The sequence below is a fragment of the Tachysurus fulvidraco genome, chromosome 13 (assembly GCF_022655615.1).
Source record: "Tachysurus fulvidraco isolate hzauxx_2018 chromosome 13, HZAU_PFXX_2.0, whole genome shotgun sequence".
Classification (NCBI taxonomy): domain Eukaryota; kingdom Metazoa; phylum Chordata; class Actinopteri; order Siluriformes; family Bagridae; genus Tachysurus; species Tachysurus fulvidraco.
In genome coordinates, this window is record NC_062530.1 from 28,559,818 (window position 1) to 28,581,743 (window position 21,926).

The following is a 21,926-nucleotide window of genomic DNA, read 5'->3' on the forward strand; positions in this document are numbered from 1 at the left end:
ACCAACATGTGGAAAAACTTTACAAGCTCTGAGATTTTTTCATCTGCACTTTATATTTATTTTTATTAAAGCAGAGTGAATTTGAGAGGACGTGTCAGACTGAATAGAGAAATATATATTTTAAATGATTTATATTTACTGGTATGGTCCAGTTATCAGTACTGACTTTATAATGTCTCTTTATTAGTTCAGAAAAATTCAGACATCACAAATGTGTAATTCAGAACATGTTCCCAAAGAGAACAACAACAGTAAATACAGTTAATTTATACACTGAACGCTGCCACATTTATACTCCTGGTTTTTACAGAGACTTACAGACCTTTCCTACATAAAAATAATACAATTGGTGTAATTTTGTGTAGACTTTCAGACTGCAGTATAACAGAGGAAGGATACACTTTTCTGGCTGAAGCTCTGAGACAGAATTCATCATCACACCTGAGAGAGCTGGATCTCAGAGGGAACGACCCTGGAGCTTCAGGAGTGAAACTACTTACTGACAACAAAGTTTACAACCTGACACTGAGGTGATTCTATAAGCAATGATGATATATACAAATATCATATTAAACAAATATAATTTCTGTTAAAAATAACTTTCTTCAAACCTCTACAGGTGGTTAAAAAGTCCTGATGCAGAGGAAGCCTACACGTGTCTTACAGACATGTTCAGTAAGAACCCCTTACTGCACACGGAGCTGGATCTGAGCACCAAAACACCAAAGAACATCAAAGTGAAGCAGCTTTCAGCTCTGCTGCAGGATCCACATTACAGACTGCAGAAACTTACGTAAGAAACAGCTATAAACACACAGATCTCTGTTTTCACTCATTTGCTCTTGTTTAGTCAGGAGTGACTGTAGCCATGCTAACTGTGTATTTACTGATATGAAAACCTCTGACACAGTGAACTGTACTCACTTTATGTTCTGCCTCTTTGAGGAAAACACAATTTTACTTAAAGTACAGACTTAAATATCCCATTTCTTACAACCCAGTTTAGTAGATATTCACTAAATGTCACAGCACTCATCTTTATCAAAATGACAACAAAAGTATTAGCTTCAGGAAGAAGAAATATTTACTATATAATGTTCCTGAGCTGCTGTGAGTTGTAAACCTGTACAATAATAACTTACAGTAATTCACATTCAGTACTGCTGAGTTACAGGCAGGAAAATTCTGAACACAAACTTTATACACCACCTCACATACGTCCAGGGCATCGTGTATGAACGTGGTACAGCCAAAGACCTGCCCAGAAGGAGGTTTGGGACATGCATGAAGTTTAAACATAACGACACAAAATCTTTTGTTTCACAAAAGTCATTAAGGAGCAGCAGGATTCTTCCTTTCCTGGTGGTTGGATTTATTGGTCCTCTACACAACTGATTAAAAACTAACAGCCCTGACCTGAACTTTCTCTGTCCCAGGGGTCCAGAGCTCTGGTGGACAGGAAGTGGAACACTGGGTGTAATAGTGACAGAGACTAACCTCCTTCTCTCTCTCTCTCTCTCTCTCTCTCTCTCTCTCTCTCTCTCTCTCTCTCTCTCTCTCTCTCTCTCTCTATCTCTCTCTCTCTCTCTCTCTCTCTCTCTCTCTCTCTCTCTCTCTCTCTCTCTCTCTCTCTCTCTCTCTCTCTCTCTCCAGGTTGTATAAGAAAGACAGTATAACAGATATTGACTGTTCAGATGTGTTTTCTGCTCTGGTTTTAAACCCTTCACACCTGAGAGATCTGAATCTGAACTGTAATAAACCAGGAGAGTCTGGACTGAGAAATCTGTGTGATTTCCTGAAGAATCCTAAATGTAAACTGCAGACACTAAAGTGAGTAATAATGTCTTTATAATTAAACTAAACATTTTAAAAATATCAATCAGTTTGTGTGTGTGTGTGTGAGAGAGTGTGTATGTGTGTGTGAGGGAGAGAGTGTGTGTATTTGTGTGTGTGTGTGTGTGTGTGTGTGTGTGTGTGTGTGTGTGTGTGTGTGTGTGTGTGTGTGTGTGTGTGTGTGTGTGTGTGTGTGTTTCTGGGGACAATAGACAACACTTCCTTGTGGACATGAGATTAAAACCTAAATTAAAGAAAATTAGAATATTAAAAATGTATCAACATTTTAACTCATATTTGTTTTCTATAATAATGGACTAAATCCCATTTCTCTCTCTGCAGACTACAGAACAGTGTAAAAGGTAAATCATCATGTGCTGATGTGGCTTCAGCTCTCTGTACAAATCCATCACACATCAGAGAGCTGGATCTGAGTGGGTGTGAACTGGGAGACTCAGGAGTGAAGAAGCTCTGTGATCTACTGAAGATACACGAGTGTAAACTGGAGAAACTGCTGTGAGTAACTCAGTGATGAAACACACCAAGCTTTTTAATAACCCAGAACAAGGCTGCCTGCTCGTGGGGGGACTGACTAGGATAAATTGTGTGAATGAATGTGAAAGTGTGTGTATGTTGTCCTGCCATGAACTGTACATTAAAGACAACTGTACTTTAATTATACAGATGTTTTCTAATAATAACCCTCAATTAGCATTCATAACAGTTATAATAAACAGCTATAAACATCTGTGTAACATGTCTAACATTATCATGTTCAATCAATACTTCAGTCATCACTTAACTAAGTTTAGGAAGTAAAATTTTCTTTAAAAACAATAATTGTTATATTTAAAAGATTTAAATGAGGTTATTATGTTCAGTTACATCATTTACGTGTGAGAGAGAGTGTGTGTGTGAGAGAGAATGTGTGTGTGTGTGTGTGTGTGTGTGAGAGAGAGAATGTGTGTGTGTGTGTGAGGTGTGAGAGCGAGAGCGTGTGTGTGTGTGTGTGTATTTGTGTGTGTGAGAGTGTGTGTATGTGTGTGTGAGAGAGAGAGAGAGAGAGAGAGAGAGAGAGAGAGAGAGAGAGAGATTGTGTGTGTGTGTGTGTGTTTGAGTGTGTGTCTGTGTGAGTGTGTGGGAGAGAGTGTGTGTATATTTGTGTGTATATGTGTGTGAGTGTGTGTATGTGTGTTTGAGGGAGAGAGTGTGTGTATATTTGTGTGTGTGTGTGTGTGAGTGTGTGTGTGTGTGTGTGTGTGTGTGTGTGTGTGTGTGTGTGTGTGAGAGAGAGAGTGTGTGTGTGTGAGTGTATGTGTGTGTTTGTGTGTGTGTGTGTGTGTGTGTGTGTGTGAGAGAGAGAGAGAGTGAGAGAGAGAGAGAGAGAGAGAGAGCTAGAGAGAGAGAGAGTGTGTGTTTGAGTGTGTGTGTGTGTTTGAGTGTGTGTGTGTGTGTGTGTGTGTGTGTGTGTGTGTGTGTGTGTGTGTGTGAGAGAGAGAGAGTGTGTATGTGTGTGTATTTGTGTGTGTGTGTGTGTGTGTGTGTGTGTGTGTGTGTGTGTGTGTGTGTGTGTGTGTGTGTGTTTCTGGGGACAATAGACAACACTTCCTTGTGGACATGAGATTAAAACCTAAATTAAAGAAAATTAGAATATTAAAAATGTATCAACATTTTAACTCCTATTTGTTTTCTATAATAATGGACTAAATCCCATTTCTCTCTCTGCAGACTATGGGACAGTGTAAAAGGTAAATCATCCTGTGCTGATGTGGCTTCAGCTCTCTGTACAAATCCATCACACATCAGAGAGCTGGATCTGAGTTGGTGTGAACTGGGAGACTCAGGAGTGAAGAAGCTCTGTGATCTACTGAAGATACACGAGTGTAAACTGGAGAAACTGCTGTGAGTAACTCAGTGATGAAACACACTGAACTGAAATCACAATCTTTATGTTTTCTGTGAATCAGATCTTTCCTGATACACACTAACAAAACATAATCTCTATTTTAATTTAACGTCTGTGTTTGTGTTACATTAACTATGAGTTCATGAACCTGGTTCTTAATGTTCACACCTACATCATTATCTCCCTGTGAGCAGGTTATATAAGTGCAGTATAACAGATGGAGATGTTGCTGCTCTGACTGAAGCTCTGAGGTCAAACTCCTCTTATCTGAAAGAGCTCGATCTGAGAGGGAATAAACTAACAGATTCAACAGTAAAGAAGCTCTCTGAGATACTGAAGAGTTCAGGAGGACAGTTAATGTAAGTAAAGTTATCACACACATTACTGAATGTGTATTTTCTGTAGATTATAATGTAAGTGTAAGAGCGTCATGTCAGAGTAATGGATCTGCACAAATCAGCAGCATGGAACAATAAAAATCTTACTGACAGAAGCACAGAGATAAACTTTAGTATTCAGTATCAGAACTAAAGAAAACTATAATTCATCACTTTATGCTAATATCTAACTCTGTAGCTCTGATCTGATCGACGTTGAACTGATCTGTTACTGTTCTTCTCAGAAATACCTGTAGTTTTATTGTCATTTCAGTAGGACAGGTTCCTCTAGTCCAACATGCTCCTAACTCACTCACTGAAAGGAAAAGGATCGATTTGTTTATTCCTATTTATTCTACTTTTCTACCATATTAAGTGGAGTGTTTATGTCGTTACAGTAAATGTGGTATATTTAAAATGTTTTATTGTTCTGATAATTAAAGAGAAAACAGATAGAGCTCCAGTGAAAGAGCAATAATACAGATTACAGTGTGAGCTTTTGATTATTTACATTTACTTAATATTTACATCCTTTACACAGAATATAAATCACAACAGATTCCCACAAATGTGTTAAATGATAAAGATAGTGACTAAATGATAAACCCACTGACATCTGTATTATTATTATTACAGGTATGACGGGGAGTCATGGTTAAAAAAAACATTCAAATGGTTTACTGGTGATAAGTCTGATGAACAGCCGACTTCGGAACCTGACCCCTCTACAGTAAAGCCGGAACAAAGAGATGAAGAAATAAAAGATACACAGCAGGGAGAAAGCAGTGTGGACCAGGACAGCTGTAGTACAGACACTGACCTCAGAAGCTCAGAGACTTCAGGCAGTTCATATATAACACCAGAGAACAGTAGAGAAGTACACGACACAAACTCAAGTAATTCACCAAAACTACAAGAAAAGGGACACAAAAAGCACTCAAACATCCAAAACACAAAAAGATAATAGATAATGACAACAATTTAAATTAACTCAACAGTGAAGGACAGAAGACGCCTCAGCAGACCGTGACACTCGAATCGTACTAATACAAAACTACACTGTAATCCCCAAATATAAATAAGACCAAAATTAAAGGAGGAACTTCAGCTGTACAGATAAGGGATTCAGTCAGGAGTTCATTATGTAGTACAAGTGTAGAGGGTACATGGATTATACCATACTGCAGAAAAACTATTAAACAGCACAACTCACAAACATCAACTAAACATAAACTAAACGTCTAACTTAAACTAAAATACTGATATATTTATGAAATAAAATAATGATCTATTACACTTCACAGCCATAGACACCACTGACAGACACCAAGCTGATGGAAAGGAGCAAACTGGTTCCAATAGAAAGTGAACACAAAAAGAGCAGTGATTTCTGGACCACAATTTCTTTTTTAAAATGTCTTTGTGCTGTAAAATGTTTTGTCCTACTGTGCTGCAGTCTGAATGATGAGAGTGTTAAAACATTACGTTTTTAAATCTACTGTTTAAAATATCAAGAACAATCCTACAAAACATTTTAAAGATCATAAAAAACAAATAAAAAGGTACGTTATCAAAATGGAGGTTTTTAGACCTTATTATAAATTTACTGAGAAATGTTTTTAAAAACAAAACAAAAACTTCACCTTAAATGACTTCAGTTTTAGTTAATAAAGTAACTCTGGTAATATTTGCTTAATAAATGAAAGCTTAAATAAAGTGCAGTTTATGTATCATGTAAGTTTTCTTGACCTCTGTCCTGTCCTATTTATTAGTATTACAGGTGATAAGTTACTGTTCCATGAGGGAATAAGGTTTAGTCTCACACTTACAGTCTCACTCGTACTCCAACATGCTTCACCAACATGCTGCCTGCCTTCTCTACAAGTGTCTGATAACATCTAATGTAGTTTGTTTATTTTGAACAGATGTACAACTGGATTAGACTTTTTTTACTGCCTGAAGTTAAATATTCTAGTGACTCAAATCAGCATCAATTATATTTTTTATTTAATATTTGGTCCAAAACAAATGATGCATTTTTTCAATTGTGTGAGAGATATTTCTGATGTACAGGAAGTCCTCCAGAGAATTCAGGGTTCAACTTCCTGTACTTCCTGTGAGTATGTACTGCTGGACCAAGAGCTTCAATACCACACATTATGTATCCTATTGAGAGCTCTGAGTTTGTGTATATGAAAAGATTTAAATGTGTTCAGTGTGTAGATCCATTTTTGTAAGCAGATGAAGGACTAAACTGAACTGATGTGGTTTTGATTTGAACTGAATTTGATGAATGAGAAGTGTAATGTACCTGAATAAAATAGTAAACATTCAGTCTCTGCTCATTTCACTGCATTATTAAAGGTGAAATATATTAACACAATAATATGGTCAGTTATTTTGGTGTTGTCCTTCTGCTGCTCTGTTCAGGTCTCCGGTTCGTTATCTGTTCTGGAACCAGCTAACTTTATACTTTACTGTAGTTAATAAGCTCATATTCACATCCAGTACCTTATTACACACATGCAGTAATTTAACTCTGTGTATTAGTCATTCTAACTGACTATTAATATAATAAAATAACTTTTACTGATTATTATAATGAAAATGATCCTATCATTTCACTGTTACAAGAACATTGTTAAATGATCATTAAATATTATCTACTAAATTATTTTTGTAGATAAACTGACAATAAAACCTTCATTCACTAACTTTATACTTTAATGTTGTCTTACCTGTTCAACTGCAGCAATAATGACTCTTCTCTCATTCTTTTTCTTACTGCAGCTCGAATTACTCACTTTGTTACACTTTCTCTAAAATATTTTCTCTAAAATATAAGACACCAAAGATGCTTTAGCTACTGCGGTTGATCCTGCCGCTCTTTCTGAAACACAGTTAAAATAACCAAACGATAGCAGTAAAAGAGCTGAAAGAGGAAAGGGGGCGTCCACGAGCTCCTACAGCAAAAAACAATAAATTAATACAAAACGATCAGTTTTCATAAAACATTGACAATATTTATGTGAATACAGGTTTAACGTTTCAATAATTTATTACATATTAAAATAAGGTACATAAAGTAAAAGTGAGGTTTTAACACATTCGGCTCAGGACTGGAGCACAGTTCTGTTGAATTGGGATATGAAATGCTCTCCAAGTCTGAACAAAAAGCCTTTCTGATTGTCTCAGTGTTTTGGCCTTGTTCCACTAACAAATGTCTGTGCCGTTGGCAATATACTAACTGTTCAAGGGGCTTTGATTTGATTCCCTGAGCATGATGAACTGATATCAACCACAATCAGGGTAAGTATTATTTTTCTTTATTGTGGAGTTTTAAATGTTTCTGGCTACTAACACACGATGATGCATGTGCATGTAAGTTTAAAATGATTAACATTCCCTGAGTAGACAAAATGTTTCCTGTTTATTATTACTGCAAGATAAGCAGGTGAAGTAAGTGTGTGGTATTAAATCTGCTTATTCATTCAGACATTTCTTTAATCTTATTTTTTCTTTTTCTTTGCCAACTCAGAAGATGCTCGGTGACAAAGATGATAAGGGTAAATATCACGTGACTGAACTTGTGCGGAATCTGTTTTAATTTTAGAATTAATTATTTATGCATCTTTTTATTTTTAGAAATCAGAGACCACTTAATATAGTGTTCCACATATAGCTGGGGCATCACATGGTAAGATTGGAGTTGTGCACTTATCTGAGTCAATAACATTGTTGTTTTTTCTTTGTTTATTGTCACACTTTTAATTGTCTTTTTAGTTATTATTTCTCTTTCCTCTGCCCTTGTTATTCAGTGTGAGCCACCACCTCTGTAACAGACAGTTACTTAAAAAACGATTATTTTGTGTCTTTGTTAAGGGCCAAGAGTGATTGCCATTGTCAAGGTCTGTAGCTGTAATTAGAAAATCTTCATTCTTTTGATTTTTACTTTATCTTGGCTACGATCATGATGTCCGTGAGTGGCAGTGTTCATATTAGCAGAACAGCCAAAGGCTTACTATGACAACGATTCTTTTATCAGCAAGTCCCTGTCAGATACTTCTACTTCTCATTGATACAACTCGGGCCCTCAGGCGCCGTTGTAGACAGGCTGAGGGAAAATGGAAGAAGGATAGGCTACAGGTGTCACTGGAGATGCTTAGAGACAGTCTTGCCACCTATCAGAGTGTACTGAAGGAAGCTAAAGGACAGTACCTTTCTGCTCTCATCAATATCAATAGCCACCGCCCTGGAATTTTATTCAGCACTATCAATTCTTTTATAAATCTATATCTATATCTAAATCTATGTTATATATCTAACCTGTCATTTCTGTGTAAGTTGATGGAGAAGCCTGTTTTCGTGCAGCTTCAGTCTCACCTTCAAATGCACGGCATTGGTGATACAGTACATTTCAGTCCGGTTTCAGGTCAAGACATTGCACTGAATCAGCACTATTGAGGGTCCATAATGACATTCTTGGAGCCCTGGATGGTAGAAGCTCTGTGGTTTTGGTATTACTGGACATAACCGCTGCATTTGACACTGTGGATTGTGCCATCCTCATTTCTCAACTCCAACATATTGTTGGTCTGCAGGGTGCGGTGCTAAATTGGTTCTCATCATACCTCACTAACAGAATCTTTTCAGTAATGCTTAATGACTATTCTTCCTCGGTTGCTCCTGTCATTTGGTGTGCCTCAAGGTTCTATTCTTGGTCCTACTCTGTTCTCACTCTATATGCTGCCACTTGGTCAACTCATCTCCAATCACAACGTTGTAGTGTCTGGTACAGGTCATTTAGATTTCAGGTCCCAGGCACCCTAAACTTCGGCATCTAATCTTCAATCAACTGATGAGCAACCCAGTTTTACACACACACACAACTGGCTCCAGAATGGCTGGAGCCTACACAAAGACCAGATAACCCCATTCCGCTTCTCTGATTGAATTCATAGGGGCCCTCAACCAGAACACACACAACACAATGATACATTCCATTTATTAATAAAACAAGTAGATAAGATACTCTAATATTCTTATTCTTATAACCCTGTTGTAATGTGTTTCTTCTGTTAAGGCTTGCCTAACTTAAAATTATTTACTCCTTACTTTCCTGACAAGGGTGTATTTTATTCATGTGTCAGAACACAACACTGTATTAACATCAGTTGCAATTTGATTACTGATCTGTGTACTGTATGTAATGTACCGCTGCCTTTATACCGTCATTCCTTTCATGTTTAGTATCCAAATGACCACAAAATTATCGGTTACTCATTTTTCAAACAATGGTGTAATTTATTTGAGCACGAAAGGCACCATACCGTCTTAATACACCTTGGATAAAACTTTAAAGTCATCTAAAGGTTTGATAGCTAAACCACGCCCACAGACACCTGAAACAAAGGGAGTTTTTCCCTCCGAAATCTCAGGCCGTAGTATTGGCCATCTCCCCAAAGATGGGTGGAGTTCTCGACCTTTAAATTGTCACAAACACCACCAATCCATGGTCAGACTTTCGGAACAGCTTGGAGACGACTCCATCTTCTTTCAAAGAAGTTCCAAGCTTCACTTCCAAGAATGACAACTGTTCTGATCTTCAGGAGAACTTGGAAGAACGTCTGACCCCACCCTAACTGACCTCAGAGATTTCTCTGTTGCATCCGGACTCTTGTACAGTAAGCCAATGCAAGTAACCGTTTCCTTTACCAACCAATCTAGATGCATATTTTAAGTATGAACCTTGTATTGCATCTTAAGGTGAATTTAAGTTTCCGGTGACTATTTCCCAGTTAGGGTGTGATTAATTTTGAAGTCTAAGCTTGCCATTCCTTTCCTTCCTTTCTCTAATTTCTTTTTTCCAGTCTCTTCCTCCCTTTCCCCAATTTTAATTTCTTTTGTTATTTTATTTTCATCTTCGTTTTCCCTATTTCTTTTGTATGTTTGTGTAGTTAGTTTTATGTTGTGTTTGTCTCATTCATTAAATGCCATATTTTTGTGCCACAAGTGATTGTCTCTGAGTATCGCTCACACACTTAAGGTACCTGCAACATCTGGTCTGAACTACATGCTCTATTAAGTTAATTTAATTTACATTACGTTATAAAGTAAAATGGAAGTGAATCTTTCTCGGCCGGGAAGATACCGCCTTCATAGAATTAATAAAGGTTACACGGCCTGTTCGCAGGACGAATAGACCAAATAAGTGTAATGTTAATTCCATTACCGTAAATTTCAACTAAGGTTAAAACATTTAGAGTCACTATAACGCGTTATAATTACTCATAAATATTTACATTGCTTCGCGAGCCAAAATCGCTACAACGTTCAATTTCGTTTCTATGCTGACGACCTCCAGATTCTGAGTAATCGTTCTGCATTGGACCCGCTCCATAATTGCCTTCAGGATATCAAACAGTGGCTTTCCCTGAACTTCCTTCATCTGAATGAAGAAAAGACTGAGTACATCCTGTTTAGCCCAGATTCACCCAGCAGTTCTCTTAGTTTTGTCCTCTAACACCTCAGTTTGCTCCTACCGTGCGTAACCTGGGTGTTATCTTTAACAAGAGTATGCACTTCGATAAGCAGATCAGTGCAGTAGTGAAGGCGAGCTTTTACCAGCTAAGACTACTCAGCAAGGTAAAATAATTTTTGTCCCAAGCTGACCTTGAAAAATGCCTTCATCAGCTCAAGGATTGACTACTGTAATGCTCTCTACACTGGACTTAATCGATCACTTCTCAATCGGCTTCAAATGGTACAAAACGCGGCAGCACGTCTTCTCTCCAACACCTCCAAACGCTCACACATCACCCCTGTCCTCCACTCGCTTCACTGGCTTCCGGTGCGGTTTAGGGTGGTGTATAAGGTCCTTCTCTGTGTGTTCAAGGCCATCAATGGTCTGGCCCCAGCCTATCTCACAGAATTAATAAAGGTCTACCAACCAGCCAGATCTCTCTGCTCCTCTAGACATACCTCTCTGGTCAAGTTTGGAGGCCGGTCATTTGCCATCAAGGGACCAAAGCTGTGGAACGCACTTCCAGCACACTGACGATCCATCACTGTGCTGTGTTTTTAAATTGCAGTTGAAAACTCATTTATTCATACAAGCTTTTAACATGTAGATCCTGTTTCAACTGCTATTTTATGTTCATTGCGTTCTTATTGATTTTATTTTTTATTGTTGTTTTACTGGAAAGCACCTTGTGCTCCTTTTGGCTGATGTAAGGTGCTCTATAAATAAAATTTGATTTGATTGATTGATTGATACTGTTCCACAAAGGTACTTGTACTTTAACTTGTACATGTTACCCTTCCACCACCGGGCTCGTTATAATAAGGGAGTAACTGTTTGATAAAGAACCCCTTAAATTTCCATTTAACACTATGGCAAAAGAGACATTCTGATGTATAAAAACTATGTCTAGGGTTAAGTACTGTATGACTCTCACCTTTAAAACAATTATTTAGAAGCTTCTCAGAAATCATTATAATCAAACAACTTTAATGTACTGTTTCCTGAGGTAATTAACACAGACACAGCAGTGCTAACTTTAGCTTAGCTTAGCTTATCTCTCTTTGCTCAGTCCGTGGCTCTCCTGAGGTAATCACCACAGACTAAGCAGTGCTAACTTTATCTTAAATTAGCTTAGCTCTCTCAGCTCCATCCTCGGCTCTCCTTAGGTAATTACCACAGACACGGCATTTCTAAATTTAGTTTAGCTTAGCCTATCTCTCTCAGCTCAGTTGTTGGCTTTCCTGAGGTAATTACCACAGACTCGGCAGTGCTACCTTTAGCTTAGCTTAGCTTATCTCTCTCTGCTTAGTCAGGGCTGCCAACTTTTGAGTTGAGCTTATAGTGAGATTTTAGGTGTGGGGCTTTGGTTATGGGGGGGCTTATGGAGGGGCGTGGCTTGGTGTGGAAAAAAATACAAACACAAAATCCTTGCATTAGCAGAAGTTTATTAAGTATATATTGATTGTCAAAGTATTTGGTATCTGTACAGAATTTCTTGGGAGATTTAAATTACATTTAATTTTCACAAACATTTCACAGAAATAGGATTAACACGTTCACAGATTAACATGTGCTTTATTGTAAGTGCTGCTGGCTGATTTTGCAGCCTTAATCATTGATTGGGATGTCATTGACTTGACGTTCTGTTCTTAGAAAACTATAATTGACATTAACTACTAGACATGTCCAGATATTTGTCATCTGGAAATGCTTTTGTACTGTTTTTTTTATGATAAAGCTATTTAAAATAACTGCTCAGTGTTGCAAAACAAACAACTCTGCTAATGCTAACTTAATTCTATATAAACTTTATAACAGCATAGGCCTATTAGTTACTAGCCTAAACTGGACTTAAGTAAAGTTGTCCGCATATTCACAGATATGAGTTTCCCGAGTCAATCACTCCTGAGCTAAAAGCTTTCCTCAACAACAACAACAACACTTCTGGGGACTTCATAATAAGGGTTCCCTTTTTCTTTTGGTAAACGGTCATGTGCAATCTTAAACAATATTCAGCACAGGGGTATACATATGCATGAATGCATTTTTTAATGTCTTAAACTTAACAAACTCCCTCTCTCTATTAAAAAAAAAACAGTACTAACAGAACATACTGTACTACCACATCCTAGAACAAGGATACGACCTAATACATTTCAACAAGCTCTGGAGTAGAACTCAAAGATAGGCTTTGTTTTAATACAGTTTCCATAGTCCTTCACTCAGTGACTTAAGTAACTGATAAGCTGATGCCCCCTTTTTGGTAAGGCAGTCTGCAAGTTGTTCTTTTGTGTTGTACCACAGTACTCGCTCAACTCTCTGTGTTTGGATGAGTTCTTTGATACTACTTATCTCCAGGCGGAGTCTTTTCTCAGAAACAGACTTTGTTGACTTTAGTGCATCAGCCAGTGAATGATTGTCTGTGACACAGATTATTGGTGGAGCATGTCCAGCATCACCAGTTGTTAGTTCTGAGAACAGTGTGGACAGAAAAATTGTATTATCAATTCCATCAGACATCGCCAATGTTTCACCAGTTAGTGTGCTCCGCACAATTCTCTTGACTCTCTTTGATTGCCAGGAAAGGGGGTGAGAATTTTCCGTTTTCTCCCATTAGATGAATCAGGTGCCCTCCTTGGGTACCTCCATTTGAAAGATTACCAAATGAGGCATCGCCGAACACAATCATCTTAAGAGCACTGTCTCTGCCCAAGTGTTGGAAGTTTAGAATGACCTTCTTGGACTTAAGTTTGCACACTATCCTGTTTGCTTCATGGATTGTCTGCACAGTTGCATTTTTTATGTCTGATGCCAAATTGTTAGCGTCAAATATAACATCTGGCCTGCTCTGTCTTGCCACCCAGAAAATTTGGCCTATTTTAGACCTGAGCTGATCCTTTTCCTCCTCACAGAGAGATGAGTCTTGTTCCACAGCTCGTGAAGGATCCATATGTATGGGCTGCATGTGTTGAATGTAGTTTTCCTGGTGTATTTGTACTTTTCTGTTGACAGTCACACACTCTATTCCCACATAACAGAAGTGATCATGTTCCTCACGTCCAACTTGAAAAATAGATCTGAGATGTGGTATTACAGTTGTGGAGAAACTTTGTGTGTTCCCCCATATGAAGTCATCCACATGACAGGCAAGCACCCCATTTACAGTGCAGTCCTGATCTAGCCAGTAAAAAACAGCTGGATCAACCTTGGACACTTTTCCTCCTGCTTTCCAGCACAATTTCTTTCACTTGGTTATACCAGTACAATGAGGCATCTGCCAGACCATATACACACTTTTTGAGCTTCCATAATGTTCCTTCACAGACAGCCTCTGGGGGAGGCCTGATGTATATGTCACGTGACAGTTCAGTTCCCTGCAGAAATGCAGACTTTATATCCATGGAATGAAGTGCCCACTGTCTTTGACAAATAACTGCTACAAGCAGTCGAAGGGACTCTGATGTGCATGTGGGTGAATCCTTTTGTAGTTCTGACACATCTAACTCCTCAAAACCTCTGGCCACTAATTGTGCTTTTGGTACTAGTCCAGTTGGTGTTTCCTTGAGAGTGCACACCCATCTGGTGGAAATGCACTTTTGTCCCTCATCTGAAACTTCCTCAAGCACACTGTTATCTCTCCAACTCTTAATTTCTGATTGTTTGGCTGGGTCAAAGGATAGATCTTTTGTCACAAATACATCCTCACTGACATTTGTGGTATTGACATCAGCAACAGCAGGTTCTATTTGAAGACTCTCTAAACATGATACATCTACTGAATCTTTACTGCCTGCAACATTAGTGGGTCCAATGAGTAGAAGATTGTACCGGTTTTTATATACAGTATACCAGTAGCTTTGCCTACATGCCCTAGTATCTACGCTAAATGACCAGAGCTTGTGAAGTCAAGTTGCACAGGTTGACTGAACATCACAGCACTGTCATTCTCCATATCCAGCACTGTACCTGCTCTTTTCATGGATGTCTTTCTCAAAAGTAGTGGAATCTTTGCTGGGACAACTTCAGTTTCGATATGACACTTAGTTTGTCCAATTTTTGCAGGAATTTTCAACTTTCTGCTGGAATAGACTATTTTTCCGTCACCAAACTCAAAGGGACTGTGTGTTTCTGTCTTCCTCGGGTTTTTTATCTCATTTTGGTTTAGTTCAGCGATGTAGCTATTTAGCCATTCCTGTCCACACACAGTCCGAGTACATGCAGTGTCTATTATTGCTGAACCAAAACACTCTGTCATAAATATTTCTGCTTCAGTGGGGGACTCTTTTGTATACAGAGTAAAATTGCACGCTTCTATATCCTCTGTTTTACTATCTTCCATCAGCTTGACTTGCTCACCTCTGTGTGGACAGTCCTTGGCCCAGTGGAATGTTCTTTTACAAACCGCACATTTTGATCTGCGTCCATACCTGTCTAGAGGGTTAGTGCCAGGCAGTGCTGTCTTTTGTTGAACATTTTGTGACCATGGCTTGCTCCTTTGTCGTCTGTGTTCTGTTACATAAACTGTTTCCTGGCTAATCCCCACTGTAGGAGCAGACTTTCCCCCGAAAATCTTCTTCAGTGCTGACTTCATTGACGCAAAAGTCAAATCTGTGCATGCTGTCAAAGTTAACTGTCGGTCTTTCACTTCTAAGCATGCAGTGTCCAACAGTTTGAATGCCAATACTGCATCGGGAAGCTCCATGTTATATTTATGCATCCTTGAGTACCGCTGTTCAAAATCATTATATTAGTCTGTCATGGAAACACCGCTATCTTTCATAATCTTTTCAAAACTCGAGTAAGCCTCGTACGTTTGGTCATTTTCTTCTTTGAGAAAAAAATCATAGAGTTTCGCAAGTAAACTGTCCATGCCAGTGTCCTTATTCAAACCATCTACCGGTATTTCCATCGCCGTTTCTCTCGCTCTTTATTTTTTTAGAGTTCCGTAACTCTGGTCCAAACTGCGACTTCATTCTTCCACCCTTCATACGGTTTTCCTTCATCAAAGGTTGGTGGTACTTTGTAGTTGCTAACCATCCTCTGCTACCAATGTTACACAAAAATGCACATTACAGTAGTTCAACGATAACCCGTTTATTTAGCCCTCGTGCTCGGGGAAAAACAACAACAACAACAACAACAACAACAACACTTCCGGGGACTTCATAATAAGAGTTCCCTTTTTCTTTTGGTAAAGGGTCATGTGCAATCTTAAACAATATTCAGCACAGGGGTATACATATGCATGAATACATTTTTTAATGTCTTAAACTTAACACCTTGGAATCTGTCTCTTAGGTGTTTGCAAATAGAGACTTATGTATTTTGTCCAACGTGGAGGGAAGCTGATTTTGAGGAAAATTGGGTTGTACCTGCCTCTCTACATTACTACGGTGAAAACGAGGTGTTATTTGTGTAATAAAAGCATTTAGCTCAGGAGTTATTGACTCGGGAAACTCCAATCTGTGAATATGCGGGCAACTTTAGTCTAAACTGGATGGAGCTCCCTGTAACTCACTGACCTGCCTGCATTCACAATTCACACGGTGGGAGGGAGAATGGCTGATAGGAATAAATTGTGTATTTCTGCGCGTTGCTTTTTGAGATCATGCGGTGCGATTTTTTTTCCTTACTGTTGCACGAGTCTGCATGAGAATATGGGGGTGTGGCGTGAGAGCATGAGATTTGGGTCAGATGCGTGAGTCTCACACTGAATGCATGACAGTTGCAGCCCTGGCTCAGTCCTCGACTCTCCTGAGATAATTACTACGGACACGGCAGTGCTAACTTTAGCTTTCCTTAGCTCTCTCAGCTCTGTCCTTTGCTCGCCTGAGGTAATTACCACAGACACTGCAGTGCTAACTCTAGCTTAGCTCTCTCAGCTCAGTTGTCAGCTCTCCTGAGGTAATTACCACAGACATTGCAGTGTTAACTTTAGCTTATGAAGTAATTTATACTGACATACGTGTCCTTTAGTGACACTAAAGGATGTGTCCTAGTTTGCACGGGTTAGTATTGAAAACACAAGATCACAAGTAGAGTTGCTCTTACCTTGAACGCAGATGTCCTTCGAAGTCCCTCTGTCTTCTAACAAAGGTTCTGCTCCAAGTTCTTCTACCTAATCTATTGATTGAATCTTTAGATGAAGGATTCAGACTTAGACCTTTTTGTCTTTTCAGGATCCTCACAATGGGAGGCCTTGTTTTTATTAAAAACAGTGTAATACAGATCGATGTGTGTAATACATGTAAAGTAAAAGAAAAGAAAATTACAAACAAAAACCTCCTTCAAATAGTCAAACAATTCTAGCGTAAGTAGAAATAAGTAAAATGCAAAGATAAAACAAACCAAGAAACACTCTCCAAGTGTAAGCCTGCGTTTGTTCTCCTGATGCACTCTCTATAAGCAATCACAAACTATAACACAATGAGCTTGGCTCTAGGTGAATGCACACCGATAACTGGTTCTAAAACCCTATTTATACCATTTATTAGTATGATCTCATAATGTCATTCTGCTTCTGTCAGCATCCTGTCAGGTCTCTGATGATCTCATTCTTCTGCAAAATATCCTGAGATGTCTCCTAAGCTGCATGGCCTATTGTGTGTTATTCTTTGTGTGTTATTCTGCTGACACAAAGCTGCTGACACAAAGTCTTGTGATTTCCGTTTTAAGCTTTCACTGTTACTCTTTGTCTTAATATCTAAAACATACCGATGAAAATCATATAATTTCTTAATCACATAATGGTTACATACACTCATATAAAGGTACAGTAAATGAAACTTGTCATTATAAAAATGAAAAAGAAAATTCATATAAAGGTAAAGGAAACTTATTATAAAAAATGGAAAAGAAAACTTATAATAATTCTATAATCTTCTTTCAGCAAGATGATTGGTCTGTCTAGGTCCAGTATCTGTTCCTCTGGGTGTTGAATCAGGTTCCTCCTTCTTTGTCTTTTTCTTTACAGTTTTTAATCAGATATATTCAATTTCTTTATGTCAAATAATTTCCCCATTTCTTTTAGTTTATTTTCCACAGCTTCCTTTTTCCTCGCTCTTTGTCTTTGTTGTCTTTTATTTCTTTTCTCTCTTTTTGCTGCATTAATTTCACTTTCTTTCTTTATAGTATTGGATGAGATTGTTAGATATGGATAACCATGTGTTCGTTGTATGGCAGTTACATGTGATATGGCAGTTACTCCACTCCTAACATTTCTGTTCACACTTAGCTTAGCTCTCTCAGCTTAGTCCTCGGCTCTCCTGAGGTAATTACCAAAGACATTGCAGTGCTAACTTTAGCTTAGCTCTCTCAGCTCAGTCCTCGGCTCTCATGAGGTAATTACCACAGACTCTGCAGTGCTAATTTTAGCTTAGCTCTCTCAGCTCAGTTGTCAGCTTTCACATTTTCACCAGGATCAAGTTATGTTTATACGATAAAAACATCTGACTGTTTGTTATGTCACGGGAGTGTGAGAAACTCCAATGAGTCCACTGAGCCGAGGCCGACTCTAAGAATCCTGAGACATCTCCAGTTAGACTCTGTGGTACTCAGGAGATCAGAAGTCCTTGAACCTCACACCAATACAACATTTAACTGACTGTATATTACAATCACACCCCCAGTGTCACCCATATGAGGATGGGTTCCCCCTTGAGTCCGGTTCCTCTCAAGGTTGCCACTGCTGCCTGAGTCACCTCAAACTTGCTCATAGGGGAATAAATACATACACACTGAACTATATACAACTAATAATAATCTAGAATTTTTATTCTGTTAATTCTTTTCTTTTATTATTCGTTAATTCCTTTATCATTAATTATGTTTACCTTCTGCTCTATGTATGTTCTGTAAAGCTGCTTTGAGACAATGTCTATTGTAAAAAGCGCTATACAAATAAACTTGAATTGAAATGACAACGAAAGCTTCTTGACTTGACTTGATTTCTGATGATAATTCCTGATCCTGTAGGTGGCACTGTGCACAGCTGACTGTGTTGCTGACTGTACACAGCTCATCATTCTACATGTTAACATTTCTGTGTGAAACCATTTGAAATAAGTGACTAAGTGAAATTAATTATGTAATAATTATGTTGATGTCTTTGTGTTATTTAGCTGTTTGAATAGAAAACCCTTAAAATTGCATACTAAACGATAATATATTCTAAACATAATTGTGTTGGTTTTTCATTTCCTTCATTTCATTTGTTAATATCTGAGGTTTCCCTTTGGTATCAATAATCTACTAAACTTTACCTCAGTAAAATTCTAGTATAGTGATCGTCCTATTTGTCCTCCATGCAAATGTTCTCATGTTGTCTATTATTAACCCTTAGCAGTGAATGAATTAACCCTTAGCATTCATGCTACAAACAACATGTTTTAATATAGTTTATCAGTGTCATTTTTAAAACATTAAGATAAAAAATAAATTAAATTAAATTTCAGCCTTAAAAAAATTAAATACTTGAACGTCAGTAAACTAAATATTCTCAAAATTTGTGTCTGTGACAAACCAAGTGAACAAGTGAATAAAGTTACAAACATTTATCAGAACACAACAAACTAAACAAATGACAAAGAAAGAACATGTGAGTGAATTAATTAACACTCAGAATGAATAACTGACTAATTTAGGTCTTTAACAATACATTCTTAAATAAAACACTGTAACTTAGACACATTGTCAATAAAATAGAACAGAAAGGTAAAAATTTAGAATATAAAATTATATACACATTAATACGTGATGTGTTTTAATAGAGTAATATATTTAATAAGTGTAGTAGAACATTGTGAACATCTTTGAACACCTTTTATAAATGATGGTCTGTTTTATCAGCTTCGTCCCAATCTGCACTGAGCAAAAAAGAGCTACATTTAGCCTTAAATGTTATATGAATATGGGACCTGGAGCACAGGTTTTATCAGCTGTCAATTTTCAATGTACATTTAAGAGTGAACAATAAACATTTGTTCAGTTTTATCACCAACACTCGCTCATTGCAGAATATTATGAACTGAATGAACTGGTAGTTTACAAAGCTTTCCAAATACATTTGTACTCGGGCTATGAAATGTCACCCGAAGCTGCTGTAGGTTTAGGCGCAGGCTTCTGAAAACACACAGAGTGTAGTTTGGGTCTGCTTTCGTTTCGTATCTTCTTTTACATTAGTTAGTTAATTTCAAATTTGCGCCAAAAAACACCGCCAAGCAACTGATTTTCCTCCTTGGTAGGTGACGTCAGATCAGGTCACAGGCTACGGAAGCCCCAATGGTCCAAAAACGTTAGTGATTCACAATCGCAACCACAGTCAGTGTTCGCAACACAGTGCAGGGTGAATTTATGAATGAAAGTTCTGTCACAAAACGATATTGTTACGTATCCTCACGCTTTTTATGTGGGTATACGGAAATTCTTGGAAATGTTGTCCAATGTAGATTTAGAGATGATTATACATGCTTTTATCTCTTCGCGTTTGGACTATTGTAATTCACTTTTTACCTGTCTTAGCAAACGTGTTTTAAATCATCTTCAGATTGTTCAGAATTCAGCAGCGAGGCTTTTAACTGGAACCAGCAAAAGATCTCACATCACACCAGTTTTATACTCTCTTCACTGGTTACCAATCAAATATAGAATTGATTTTAATATTTTGGTTCTTACTTATAGAGCCCTTCATGGGAATGCTCCTGGGTACATCACTGACCTGTTGACCCCTTCTGGCTCTTCGAGAGCATTGAGGTCATCAGGTCAAAATCTGCTTGTGGTCCCTAAAACCCATTTTAAAACTCAGGGAGATCTGTATTTTCAGTCTGTGGCCCCCAGACTGTGGAACGTGTTGCCCCTGTCTCTGCGTGTGGCTGATTCTGCTGATTCCTTTAAAAAGCAACTGAAGACACTCTTATTTAGACAAGCTTTTAGCTGACTGGGCTTTTATGGTTTCATCTCTGTTGTTGTGCGTTTTATTATTTTAGAGTTGAAGTTTTATCGTCGCTAAAAATTTCTCTTTTTTACTTTGTAAGATTGTTTTATTGTACATTTAAGTTTTACTGTTATATTTTGTAAAGCACTTTGTGATTTTATCTGTGAAAGGTGCTATATAAATAAACTTTACTTACTTACTTACCTTGCCCTTTCCTAGGGGGTATACAGCGTACCTGCGCATCACGTAGAATACACCAGTGGTTCCCATAGTTCATACTCAGAGGAAGTACAGGAAATCCTCCAGACACGTCATGGTTCGACAATAATGACTGCCGGGAAGAACAGTACATCAGGACAGAAATATAAATATACCTTAAAAAAGTACACATTTTGCCATGGACCGTTTGTCACATTTTAAAGTTTCAGATCATCAAATAAATTTAAATATTAGTCAAAGATAACACAGTAAACACAACATGCAGGTTTTTAAAAGAAGGTTTTTATTATTAAGGGAAAATAAAATCCAAACCTAAATAGCCCTGGGTGAAAAAGGCCGCCCTTAGCAGCAAGAACTGCGATCATGCGTTTGCGAAAACTTGCAATGAGTCTGTTACAGAGCTGTGGAAGAATTTTAGTCCACTCATCATTACAGAATTGTTCTAATTCTGCCACATTGGATGGTTCCAAGGAACATAAGGACACGATATTTGCAATTTGCCATGTCACTGTGTTAAGCGTACATTTACATCTACTGCAGAGAGATTTACCAAGTCTCCCATCTGACCCACAGAACATGATCAGGTGACTGACCTTATATTCAAAATTACCTAATTTTTTCCTTATAATAGCACATTTCGTCAGTTTAAACATTTGATATGTTTATCTATGTTCTAATGTGAATAAAATAATGGTTTTATGAGATTTGCAAATCATTGCTTTCTGCTTTTATTTATATTTTATTCAGAGTCTTAATTTATTTGGAATTGGGGTTGTAATTATTACCAGAGATAGTTTGAGCAAAATATTAGAGGCTCAGAATGAGCCGGACCCCATACTCTGGTTCACATACGTAGGCCCTGAGAACTAAGGGGAGGAAAATCTATAAATGGGCATATGGGGAAAAGGTAATGGGAAATAAGGGGAAATTGGGTCAGTGTATTTAGAAAACATAGGAGCTGATGCCGATAAATAAAGTGATATGGCACCTGAGACTCCAAGAAATACTGGGAACCAAAGAGGGGGCTAGGAGCACTAGGGTATATATTGAGAAGATATCTGGGGCTCGCGGGTGAAGGTGGGTGTTTTTATTTTGCAAGGACGTCGCGAGAGTTCTTGTTTTTCTTGATTGATTTCG

The 21,926-nt window shown here is 37.9% G+C and overlaps 2 protein-coding genes and 1 long non-coding RNA gene across 3 annotated transcripts in view; 2 read left to right on the forward strand and 1 right to left on the reverse strand.

Annotated features, from left to right (window-relative positions):
• Positions 1-2,833, reverse strand: part of LOC125146171 — a 1,103,650-nt gene extending 1,100,817 nt beyond the window's left edge. Inside the window, exon 1 of the long non-coding RNA XR_007144650.1 lies at positions 2,186-2,833. This is a non-coding gene — a long non-coding RNA (uncharacterized LOC125146171). The remainder of the gene's footprint in view (positions 1-2,185) is intronic.
• The window catches only part of LOC113657299, a 1,727,325-nt gene that overhangs the window by 1,274,283 nt on the left and 431,116 nt on the right, over positions 1-21,926 (forward strand). The gene's annotated exons all lie outside the window — the stretch shown is intronic.
• Positions 1-21,926, forward strand: part of LOC113638759 (protein NLRC3-like) — a 266,503-nt gene that overhangs the window by 136,342 nt on the left and 108,235 nt on the right. The window lies entirely within an intron of this gene.